We start from the raw sequence: 13,372 nt of genomic DNA on the forward strand, positions 1-13,372 counted from the left end.
GCTTGCATGATGTGTCCTCAATTCTAGCCAGCACGCTCCTATGTCTTTGCGCGTGTGTGCGCGTGTCTTCTTCTCCCTCTAGCCTACATCACTGTACCCCCCCCCCCACACACACACACACACACACACAAACACACGCACACTCTCCTCTCCTCTCCCTCACACATACACACACCAGTCCCACCTCCCTATACCCAAACTACAGTGAAGCCCATTCAACGGATTCTCCGCAGTGCTGAAAGAGCAGAGTGAAGAACAGAAGGAGAAGGAGGAGGAGTGAAAGAGGGGGAGAAAAGAGAGGAGAAGAGGGGAGGTACGGGGAAACACGGAAAAAGAGACAGTGTGTGTGTGTGTGTGTGTGTGTGCGGCGCGAGCAGGAAAGAGGGAGGGAGAGAGAGAGAGAAAGAGAGATAAGGGGAAAACTGCACATTTGGTGCCAGGCTTCCCAGTGCGCACAGATCTGTCGTCGGCTGCACCGTCCGACCAGCTCTCCGCTCTGCAGGGTGAGTAAACCAAACCCTTCATTCCACCATGTATCAGCCATCATACTGTATCACCTCACCTCTTCCAGCCTCCCCCTTTTAAAGCTACTCCAAATCTCTAGGCTTGTTGAGGCGAGCTCCGCTTCTTCTTTTGGTTTGCGCACGACAGGACTTGTGTATCGGCTGCAGGGATGAGAGATGATGCTCATCATGCATGTGACTGCTCATCATGCATGTGACTGTGTGTTGACAGACATTTTTAGCACCCTCCTTAAAAAAAGAAGCCAGGGATGTTGTATGAAAGAGAGGAGCCTGAAGTGTCTGTGCTCGGCTCGGTTTGAGGAGAGGATGTGCGCGGTTCTGTTGACAGCGGCTGATGACAGCTGCTTCTCTCCAGCCTGCTAGCAGAGGAATGGACTGTACAGGGATTAGGGTGGCGCATTGGGAAGGAGCGCGCTGCTGTAACACCGTACCGTCAATATAGAGCCTGGACACCAGCACGGTGAAGCCACGACGCTCCCACAGGCGCGTGGATGGAGAGAAGAGGGAGGGAGGGGAGGGGAGGCAAAGTGTGTGTGGATGATGTGTCACTACAGTACGTGTGTGTGTGTGTGTCAGAGAGACAAACATGTGAGACTGTGTGCATATGTGTGTGTGTGTGTGTGTGTGTGTGTTTGTGTGCTCTAAAAAGTCTTGGCTCCTTCTTGGGGAACCCATCCTGTGATACTGTTCCAGCAGACTGCACCACGTCTTATTGGGTCCATCTCTCTCTCTCTCTCTCTCTCTCTCTCTCACTCACTCACTCTACATATATATCATATATATGCTAGTGTGTGTGTGTGCAGGGGTGTAGTTGAGGGTATACTACGAGGGTACACCTATCAGCCAAATAGCCATTGGCATATATAGAAGAGTATACCCATTTCTTCCTCGGTAAGCCACCCATCTCTACCTAGTAGTACACCCACCTTATCAACGAGCACTACACACTGTGTGTGTGTGTGTGTGTGTGTGTGTGTTGTTGTGTATGGAAAAGGGATGAGGAGACAGAGTGACAGATTTCCAGCTTTATCCAGTCTGCATTCTAGTAATGATAATATAATATAATGGTAATGATAATATATAATAATAGACCGATAGAAGGATTTAATATGCTGTAATATAGCTTTAAATGACATCACACAGCTTTTAGAGTGTTAAAGGAGACCTTATTATGGCACATTTGTAAAATCTGTGTTAATGTCTGTCATATGGAGGTTTAACCTTTATGTGAAAGCTTTTGCATTAGCTGCTCTAATGCTGCATTAATGTCACGTGGAATGGAAGCCAATGACAGAAAAGATTCCCCATGGTTACAACATGCAAGCCGTCACACATCCAAGATAGAGATTAACAGTAGCATTAATAACACATTAAGTGAATAGTTTTATATTTCTAGTGTTGAGCTGTGAGGGAATGTGAAATAATGTGCATTCACCACATTAGCATTAATATGGTGCAGTGGCCTTAGTTGGTGGATTTAAGCTGATTGAGAGATCCATGTTTCTTTTCCTTTATGACAATGTGAGATTTCCCAACCGGAAGTCCAAGAATGGTACTAGGGATGTCCATAATTAACCGTTTTACCGTTAACCGACATTAAGCATTTTAACCGATTAACGCTATCGGATAAAACGGTTAAAAGAAATGTTAATAATTAACGACGATTAAGACGAGCTGCTCCTCTGAGCAGCTCGTCTCTTTAAGGAGAAAAGCTGGTCCACTTTAACAGCCCACCTTAAGAGGCGGAGCCGGAGTTGCAGGATACAGGAAGTCGGCTCTGGTCTCCGGCTCGTTTATTCACCAACAAAAACTGTACACACACTGCTACACCTATGATCACAGCTAGAACGCCACCAACAACCTCACACTCACCACCAACACACACACACACGGTCTGTTGGAAACTCAATAAAGCTACGCAGACTATGTGTGGCGGCGGCGAGCACGAAGCCTCCGGCAATGCTAGAGCTGCTAACGTAGCACAAATACACACACTGTTTGTTGGACACTCGCTAAAGTTACGCCGGCAGACACACAGCTGACAACCTGCTAAACTAAACTAAATGTGCGGTGTAGACTTTTACTGGGAAAGTAGCTGCATGTCCGCGACACTACACGCAGCATCGTAGCTGCTAAGTTAACGCTCCCGGACGGTGAACTGGAGACAGTGAACGCAGCATCGTAACTGCTAAGTTAACGCTCCCGGACGGTGAACTGGAGACAGTGAACGCAGCATCGTAACTGCTAAGTTAACGCTCCCGGACGGTGAACTGGAGACAGTGAACGCAGCATCGTAGCTGCTTAGTTAACGCTCCCGGACGGTGAACTGGAAACAGTGAACGCAGCATCGTAGCTGCCGAGTTAACGCTCCCGGACGGGTGAACTGGAGACAGTGAACGCAGCATCGTAGCTGCTAACTTAACGCTCGCGGACGGGTGAGCTGGAGACAGTGAACGCAGCATCGTAGCTGCTACGTTAACGCTCCCGGACGGTGAACTGGAGACAGTGAACGCAGCATCGTAACTGCTAAGTTAACGCTCCCGGACGGTGAACTGGAGACAGTGAACGCAGCATCGTAGCTGCTTAGTTAACGCTCCCGGACGGGTGAACCGGAGACAGTGAACGCAGCATCGTAGCTGCTAAGTTAACGCTCCCGGACGGTGAACCGGAGACAGTGAACGCAGCATCGTAGCTGCCGAGTTAACGCTCCCGGACGGGTGAACTGGAGACAGTGAACGCAGCATCGTAGCTGCTAACTTAACGCTCGCGGACGGGTGAGCTGGAGACAGCGAATGCAGCATCGTAGCTGCTTAGTTAACGCTCCCGGACGGTGAACTGGAGACAGTGAACGCAGCATCGTAGCTGCCGAGTTAACGCTCCCGGACGGTGAACTGGAGACAGTGAACGCAGCGTCGTCGCTGCTAACTTACCGCTCGCGGACGGGTGAGCTGGAGACAGTGAACACAGCATCGTAGCTGCTAAGTTAACGCTCTCGGACGGGTGAACTGGAGACAGTGAACGCAGCATCGTAGCTGCTAAGTTAACGCTCCCGGACGGTGAACTGGAGACAGTGAACGCAGCATCGTAACTGCTAAGTTAACGCTCTCTAAGTTTGAGACTTGGCTGGCTGAAACAAAGACATTGCCTGAGTGGCCGTGGATGAAGAGTGCTTGCGGTCAATATTTGACTTTCTGTCATGTTTTATATTTCCCGCACAACCGCTGCCAACTCTTAGTTTATTTATTCATCTGTTCTGTTTTCATGCCTCATCATTAACCTCTCTTGTCATTTCAGAGCCTGCCCCGCCCTGCTGCTTACAATCACCTCATTCCCTTCACCTGGGTTTCCCTGGCCACCTCCTCACCTGCAGCTTGTTCACTCATCAGTTCCTCAGCCTATTTAAACCCATCCTATTTAAACCCATCCTATTTAAACCAGTCACTTTCCAGATTGTCTAGAATTCTTTCCACCCAGCTTTCCAGCATTTCCTTGTCCTGTCTGATTCACTAGTGATTACTTGGTATTGACCTCTGCCTGTTTTACTAAGTAAAAGCTTTTCTTTACCGTTGAGCTGCCTGTCTCCTGTTGTGCTTTTGGGTTCCACTCTGCCAGTTTTGTTAGTAGCCTGACACCCGCAGCAGTAACATGAATTTGTTTGGAATAAACTGCAGAACATTAATAGCAACCAAACATAGATGAACATGTTACAGTCCTATCCACACTATCTAAAGGTGATACCTTGGAAATGCTTTGCACCATGACGAACACGTTCAACAGAAAGTGTTTCAAGCATCTAAAACCTCAAATATAAACATCAGGGATTGGTCTCAGCCCTCCTCAATCAAAACCCAAAGGGGTTCGTAACACTGTGGCCATTTTGCAACAACAATCCAACCGTACGAAATCCATCTCAGAAAAGAAAGAGATCAGTTCTGTTTTTTATTGACAAGAAAAGAAAAACTTCTGCTGTCCTGCTCTTCATTATCGTCATTATGACAACACAAGTACAGTTTAGGAAATAGATAGAATTGGTTGGTTGACCTTTAAGACCAATGTTTACAATGTATGAGTTCCTCCTCTCAAAGAGAAGAGTGGCTCTCTGGCATTGTCAGCTCAAATGTCCTGTACGGTGGGTCAGAAGGTCAGAAGGTCAGGCATGATATACAAGCGTTGAGTCGACTGCAGAGATGTTTAAAGATGTGCACTCTGCTTGTATAAGACGTGAAGTATCATCATCATCAGTTGGCGTGCAGCTCTCTGAGGTGAGGGAGAATGAATCACAGACTAACTTCAGTTGTTTAAACGGCTGATTGATGGTGTGAGTCACCAACAACGGCAGGCTCAGTGCTTCAGTTCCCACCGGGGTTACTCAAGGTACTGTAAAGTCCTTGAGATACATTTGTCCACCAGAGAGATAACAACACATCTCTGCTGTCAGGTTAATAACTTATGACTCCAGATTTCATGTTTTACAGCAACAGGATGGTTTAGTTGTGATGAATTATCTTCTCTAACTGATGAAACTGTATCCAAGAATTTAAAGATTTTACATGGGGCCTATAACCACATTTAACCAGCATTGGTTCTGTGTTTGTTTCTGATCTCTAATCTATTAAGCATGAGGTTTGGGTGGATGGTTGGGCATAGAATAAGACTCAGACATATTTGCATCCCATTACCTAACTGTCAATGAGTCCTTATAACCATAATCACAATCCTCTCCTAACCTTCATCAAGTAGTTTTTGTTGCCTAAACCAACCGAACAGTTTTGGAAGGCACTAGCAAATGAAGACGTGACCTGTTGGGAAAGGTTTCAGTATGCTCAACCTGATCTCATGGGGAGGCGTATAAGTAGCATGTCATTTTAAGGACATGATAATGTCATGTCATGATTTAAGCAACAAAACTACGATAACGGCGCAGTTAGATTTAAGTGACTTATTTAGGTTTAGGAAAAACATCATGATTGGGCTTCAAATAAGTACATAAACTAAGTCAAATATGTACGTAAGCAATGTAAAATAAGTATGGAAAACACGTCACAAACATCACTAACTTTACTTCAAATTAACTCATCAATACTGAGACACGAACACCGCTCTCCTGGTTGAAAATCCTATGTTTATTGGACCCATCCACCGCAAGCAGTCGTACTCCCTGTTTATTCTACATCACTAGCTCTGAGCGTAGCATATTCACGTGGATGTGTTTACATTGCAATCAATGAAACATGACATGAAACAGGCTGGTCTCATACACTGTTTGTAGCTATACCTACGAAAAAAAATGCACTGTAATTCGTATGTATCCCACAAAATAAAGTCATATTTAATCCACTTAATCGTGAACCAGGAAGTATAAAGATCGGCGAACGCCGCGTAGGGAGGAGGTCGGATGTACGGTTGGGTCAAAAAACACCAGACTTTCGCCCAGGACACAGGCTTCATGTCCCATGTGAAACCAATGGTCAACATTGATTTATTTGTCACATAACTTACATATTTAAGTAATGCCACAAAATGTTCCTAAGCAGTTAAGTAGCTTTGTTGCCTAAACCTAAGAACGTTGTTTCCTGTGAAGACTGGAGTTTATTTTCGAAAGACGAGCGGAAGTTGACACGAGTTGCTGGACATTCGAAGGAAAACAAATGAAAAAGGAGAAAGAACTTTTTCGTAAGATAACGGGAACTGTTGTATGAGAATACGTTGCGTGAAATGACAAAAAAAGCAAGAATGGCGTTGTTATTGCACATGAAATGACTTAGTTGCTGTAATTCATATGCCGTTTGGTGAGGCCGGGCTGGTATGCTTTATACACACTAGTTCATGTCGTCCAACTACATCTAAAGACTAACATGCTTTTTGCTCTGAATGACCACATGCCGTCACAGCCTCATTTTAGATGCATTATGCTGCCTTTCTGATATCTCTCCAAGAGCTGTGTGTTCCTACAAATGAGGATAAAGGAACACTTTCATACTCTCAAAGGCATTCATGGTGTTACACTCTGTTGTACTTACAAAAAGCAATGAAAATAGTTAAAAACCCATCCACCCTAACCTCCTCCCTACACAGCGTTTGACGCTCTTTATACTTCCCGATTCACAATTATTTGCTGACTATCACAATTTTTTTTTTAAATTTGTGTCTATGTACACAAATGAATACATTCATTTTGGTGACTATTTCACGTACTGCTGTGAGACTGGGCTGGATTGTCAGTTTTGGAAAAGTTACAACAATTGTCGGACTTATCCCTCCCAATTCTGATGTAGGAAGGTGTGAGGGGGGGAGGTTTCTAATGCTTCCAATACCATTTGTTAGGAGTCAAAATCTGCCTTTGTGCAACCTGGCCCAGATTCACCCATTGGGTCGGGTCCTCTCAGGTTCAAACCGAGAATCAAAAGCTAAACTAAAAATAAATCAGTGCAGTCGAGCAGAAAACAAAGCTGTTTTATTTCTGACAAGCTGATGTTTTGGAGATGCTAGCTTCCCAACCAACAGCAGCTGTATATGTTCAGTGTTTGTATCATGCACAGTTGAGGTCGATTCCCCCTCTGGCCAAAGCCAAATGTGACCTCAAACTCAAATTATACAACATTCAAACTGAGTGAAGGTGAATGAATGTGGCGCAGCTTTTTTTGTGAATGCTGTTCTGCACATGCACAGGCATGTAGGATGTGTCACACTTCACACTGGCTGCCTGCCAGCCCTGGTGCACGTGTGTGACGTAGAGTATGTGTGTGTGGTACAAGGACTTTCCTCCGTTTTTGGGCCAAGGTCTTTCCCTGTAAGCTCCCTTTGCTTTTCTTCTCCCGTCCTCTGTTATTCTCCCACTGTATCTCTGCTCATCCCTCCCTCTATTCTATCCACATCTCCTCAGCTCATTAACACACTCTTGCAGGCCTTCCCTCGTTTTCTCCAGTGTGTGTGTGTGTGTGTCTGTGTTTTCTTACCCGCCACATAAGCTAATTATCTTTATCAGTCCAGCAGTCGTTGTACAGACTACAGGACGAGGGTTTGTTTCCCAAAGCTTTCATCGTCTTAAGTACTGCTTTGAGAAATGAGAGTCTTCTTGCGGCTCCCGGAGACGTGAACGTGGTTCAGCATCGTTTTTACGAACGTCTCGTCTGGAGAATTGTGATGCTATTTTTAAAACATAATTTGTTTTGGGCATTTTAGAGCAAATAATTTTTTTCTTGAACAGCACTTACCTCCTCCGTCACTCTTCTTTCTCTGCTTGTCCTTTTCCTCGTTCCTTCCTGACTCTATTCTTACTGTCCATAAACCCTTTGAGCACTTCTCATGCCTCATAGATGTATCTGACCTTCTAGCCCTCCCTATTCCTTTTTCTTTTGTCTCTGTCTTTATTTATTGTCCTTCCTCTCATCATCCCCTCCTGCATGATTCCTCTCTGCTCTTCATCTTGTCTTCCATTCTTCCCATCTTTAAATATCCATCTCTTATCCTGCCAGTTGGCACCAGCCTCTCACTGCTGACAGAGGGACATATTGCCTTCTCAACAGAAAACAAACTAACCACCCCCCCAACGCTATAGCAAGCTAACCTGGGAACACCATCTGTGGAGCCCCGCCCGGCACCATGGGACGTGTAGTTTGGTGGTGCCCAGCAGTTGCTTTGCCCTGCTTCATATTGACCTGTCGATGCTGCAGAGTCTTTCATCTCTGTTTCATCTCATTCCATTCTTTTATTTCTTCGCCACTTCTTCATTTGGGGAGCCAAGATTTCAATCCTCTCAGGCTGCCTGTTATAGCTACAAGCTTCCTAGAAGCTATAAGAGATGTTTTCAAATAGTGATTCTTATTGGTGTCAGGGTTTTTGTTGTAGGAACTATGCTAGCACTTGTACTTATAAATACTGAGGTCATTATTCCAAATTCACTGAACACAGGAATTCTGACTAGCCACCAAAGACTTGAATGAATATTTAAAAATTATAATTTAATTAACTCATTTAAATATTCAGTTATTGTTTTTGTAAATGTTATCTTTCTAATTATGGACTAAACAGTCCTGTCTCCTAAAATGATGTTCCCATACAACGGAACTGCATTGTGAATTATGTTTTGAGGGTAACATATTTCGTCAAGGATTACATTTGTTTTTGACATATCACAAATACGTTGGAAATGATAGTCAATGTTCACTTATTTAAATTTACAATCAGAACGTAACAAACATAATCTCTTTAAGCCAAACCATGATATTTGACTAAATCTAACCAAGTAGTTTTGAGGGTTTTTGTCTTGTTTTGTTCTAATTTACAACGTTAACGTGTTTAAAACTATTTAAAAGTGCAACACTAATCCAGGAGAAAATACGTTTCTCCAAACGTAATTGAGAACACAGTTTAGTTGTATAGGAACGTCATTTTGTAGGAGACAGGGTTGGATCTAAATATTATTTTAAAGCTTTCTCTACAATATTCTGGTGTTGAATACTAAAGCCTTTTTAATTTATTTAGCTTTGACCTGAAAACAGTCTGTTTTAAGATATTTAGTCTGAAATTCAAACAAAACGAAATCAAGTCAATCAGAACTAGCTTTAAAAAAAATCCACATATGTATCGTAGAACATAAACTACTCTTCATGTCACCAACTATGTCATGTCGTTGCAGAATTTATCCCTGAAATTAAAGTTAAAGCCAATGAAAACTGTAAGTTTAACTATTTAATTATGTATATATAACAATTAAGGTTTGTGCCTAAATAAGCAACAATCAAAGTTTTGAAAAAAAAAAAGAAAAATGGTGTAATTTATGAAGAGTTTAACACTCAGAAGGTTGACTTTGATCAGATTTGATTAATACATTTTGGGGGTCTTTCCTCTCACAGACTGAGAAGTAAACGTTATGCAGTGATCTGTTATGACTCATTCACCACTTTATTTGAACGTGTCCAAATTCTTTATATCCTACTTGAATCCCTTATTATTGCTACATTTTGATCTGATTACAAGTTGAGTTCAGTCCACCTTGTGTGTGAGCCTCAGACAGGGCTACCATTGTGTAGGTGAGAGTTACCAACATAATAATCACAGATAAAGTGGCTTGTTGATAGTAGATAAAGACCATCTCTCACACTGTACTGCACAATGGGCTCTTTATTAAGTAAATGGCCTTTTACCGGAAATGAATTCATATGTACAAAGCTCCTGATTAAGGGAACTTATTAGCACTCCTACACCGACAACCCCGCTTTAATGCCTTAATTAGCAACGCACACTCATTCATTAAGTTGGACTTCACTGAGGATGCTTCTAAGCCTCCAATAAAATTAAACAGAATTAATAATGAATCCAAGTAAAAATGTAAATTGTGCTGAGGGCTATTATGTACAGCCTGTTGCTTTGTAATGAAGAGGCATTAAATTCAACCCTCGGCAATGTTCATTTTTACTTTTGGAAACTCTGCTGAAGGGGCGCAGCTGACTGGCTAACAATGCTTCGGGTCTGTGATTATGTGTATGTACTCAATGAACCGTTTTATCGTCGGTTAACAGAGAACAACAAATATTCAGATGTTGATATATCACAAGATGACAGGCAGCAGCAAGAATAAAGATCAAATGAAACCAGTAACCGTGAACATTTTCCATGCTGAAGTGCCCTTGAGCAAGAAAACTAAGCCCCGTTTTCTCCAGGACATACAGCACTATAGCTGACCCTGACCTCTGAACTGTCTGGACAGAGAGAGTGAACAGTATTGTGACAGGAGAGAGGAGAACCAGGGCTGTTGGGTGTAGTGATGATTTCAGCTCCCCAGCCGGCTGCTCACTGCTGCACTCTCCACTAAATGTTTCTCCTCCACGTCTCTACGGCGATTTGTAAATGTGTTCACAACAAATACTAAACATCAATAAGGGAAATCCTAATTATGGCAAAACATATCTTAGGGAGGAGATTAAAAAAAACAAATGTAAACAGAGAACACAGATTTATAAAACATGCAGTATGGCATACTAGATAGAAAAGCAAACACTCTTTTTATTACAGCATAACTAATATAATATGTTTGTGTTTTATTTGTAGAGATATTTTAATCAAACTAGATCTTAATGGAAACATTAAATAAAGTCCCTCCTAATACTAAAAATGTACTTTAATCAGTAGTTAACTATGCCCCCTCCTCTAGCCCTCCATCCCCCCATTCTGTCCTCAATTCTTTCATTTCTTTGACGTTTATGCACTCCTTCCTTTCTAACCCTCCTCCCTACACCTCCTTCCGTCATACCTCTCCTCCTCTACCTCACCATCCACCCTCCTTTCTTCACCCCTTATAACATTGGTCTTCTCTCCCTCCTTTCTTCCTATCCTCAACTTCTTGCTCGTCCTCTTCCTTCTCTTACTCCCTTATTCCTTCCCTCCATCATCCGTTCTCTTCTCACCTCCTTCCACCCTACTTTTTCTATTTCCCCTCCTCCACTTTCTCATTTCTTTCCTCCTCCTATCTTCTACTAAATCCTCCCTCACTAGCATCCACCTTCTCTCCTCCTCTACTTTCTCTCCTCACCTTCCCTCACTACTCCTTCTTCCCCACACCATTACCTCTGGCTGTTTGTTCCTAAGCATCACTGCTCCATTCATCTGTAATTCATTACATCGCCTCTGCTCCTGGATTCTCCCAGCACACACACACAGTTAGTTAGCGGCTGGTGCGACCAGGGAATTGTGGTTATATTCTCTAGGCTTAAACTACAAAGAGAACCTCATCCCAGCCCATTTGTTGTCAGCTATCTCAGCAAACACAGGCCTGGTTCAGTGCGTGCGTGCGTGCGGGCGGGCGGGCGTGCGTTCTACAAGGCAGTTATCTTGCCCACACTTTTATATGATGCAGAGAACTGAACTACCTACAGTAGGCCTTCAAGAGTCCTGGCGTCCTACCAGCAGAGATGCCTGCGATAAATCTTGCATATCAGCTGAAAGAGAAACACACTAACATCAGTGTTGTTGAGGAAGCAAACATGGACAGCACTGCCACCCCATCATTAAACACCAGATAAGATGAGGCCATGATACGAATGCCTGACACATGCTCACAGAACAGGTCCTCTACTCAGAAGTAAATGCTGGCCAAACGAGCACCTGGAGGTCTGAAAAAGCGTTTCAAGGGCCAAATTTACAGTAACTACAAAACAGAGCTAAAAATGAAACAGCTGAAACTGCACCCTCAACCCGATATCACACCAAAGTGTGTAATGGACCCGTCAATCCCCGAGAGGAGGTGTGAATGTTACACGTGTTAGGTTTAGGCAACAAAGCCACTTAAGTTTAGGAAAAACATCATGGGGTTGGGCTTAAAAAAAGTAAGTAAAATATGTAAAGAAACAACGTAACATCAGTACAGACAACGTGACAGACAACACTGACTTTCAAACAAAACATTTCTGGTTAAAAGTCCGTGGTTTTGGACCCATCCACCTCACCTACCACCCGCCGTTAGCGCTATTTCTCCTCTTTTATTCCAAGTCATTACATTCAATTCAGTTCAGACAACATGCCCTTCAAATGACACGTCATTATGTGACTTTGCCTTGTGCATTATCGTGTTATTCATATGCCTTTTTTTGTGCCACTGTGCTGGCACTCTGGTTTGTTAATCTCTGGTAAACTCTCTGCTGCTGAGAGACAGCTAGAGCAACATCGCTATATCAATGTAAGGCTAGCTGATTAGTTAGCCACAGAACCAGGCAGTAGTTGGCTTAATCTAATCACGATGGAGACCGAGCTAAGAGGCCTAACCTAGCTAAACTGCTGCTTAGCAGAGTCGCAGCAGCTGCCATTTTAACTGGTGAATCTAGATTAGGGGAATTTGTCACAGCCGACTGCGTTAAGTTTCACTTTAATGTTACAATCAGCTGTTTGTTTGTGTCCCGTGTTCATAATGTCCAGTCTCATTTCACTGTACAAGCATAGTAGTTTTAAGCCCAACCATGTTGTTTTTTTCCTGAACCTAACTAAGTGATTTTGTTGCCTGAACCTAAGCAAGTGTTTTTGTGTAATTCACATCGTTAAGCACGTTTACTGCGACTGAAAAGTGACCCCGAGGAGTCTGACAAAGCGTCGGTACGTGACAGGAGGAGAACGTGTTGGGAATTTATGCTTTTATGTTTAAAGTTTAGATATATTTAATCACATGTTTAAATAAATTTCATTGTTTGATGATGCATTATATTATTTTAATATAGTTTTTTTTGTAATTGAATAGTAAAAACAAGTTTTCTTAAACTAGTTAAAATGGACAAGAAAGTTGTTTGCCGGGATAATCATACGAGAATGTAAGAAGAAGATATATCTACAGACCATAGAATCTACATTTAGGTATGTAGATTATATGGCATTGATTTGTTTAGGAGGAAACAGTCGGCTGAAAAATGCATAACATGAAGACATTACACTCTGTCTGTGTTTCACAGTTTGCAGCCTAGAAACTTCAAACCCTTCTTTCCTCAACGTCACTGCTTCTGTGATTTCTGCTCTTTGCTTTTGTAGGGCAGTACAGCTGTGTGCATTTCACAGAAGTAAAAAACAACCCCATAGTGCCCTGCAGTGAGTCTGAAAGTCTTTATATGTTTTAGTCAAGAGGACGTTAAACAGCATGAATTGAGCAATCTGAGAGCCCCCAGGGTGAAACAGTTATCTGCGTCCTGCAGGTACTCAGCTCTGTCTCTTCTGTTCCAAGTGGAGGATGGATTTGTGTGTTTTGACTCAGCAGCTCTGAGCGCCTGACTGCCTCTCATGTTGAGCCTGACATTTCCAGCACTAAGACCGATGCTTATTTACACGAGCCAAGCACAAATCACCTTTGTCTCATTCAGAGGATGTAACTT

The 13,372-nt window shown here is 43.1% G+C and overlaps 1 protein-coding gene across 1 annotated transcript in view; it reads left to right on the top strand.

The window, feature by feature from the left end:
- Positions 1-214: 214 nt before the first annotated feature.
- cacng7a (calcium channel, voltage-dependent, gamma subunit 7a) overlaps positions 215-13,372 on the top strand; it is a 43,343-nt gene continuing 30,185 nt past the window's right edge. Inside the window, 1 exon segment of the mRNA XM_037794107.1 lies at positions 215-503. The gene's annotated coding sequence lies outside the window, so the exon portion shown is untranslated.

Source organism: Sebastes umbrosus, chromosome 15 (genome assembly GCF_015220745.1).
Source record: "Sebastes umbrosus isolate fSebUmb1 chromosome 15, fSebUmb1.pri, whole genome shotgun sequence".
Lineage (NCBI taxonomy): Eukaryota > Metazoa > Chordata > Actinopteri > Perciformes > Sebastidae > Sebastes > Sebastes umbrosus.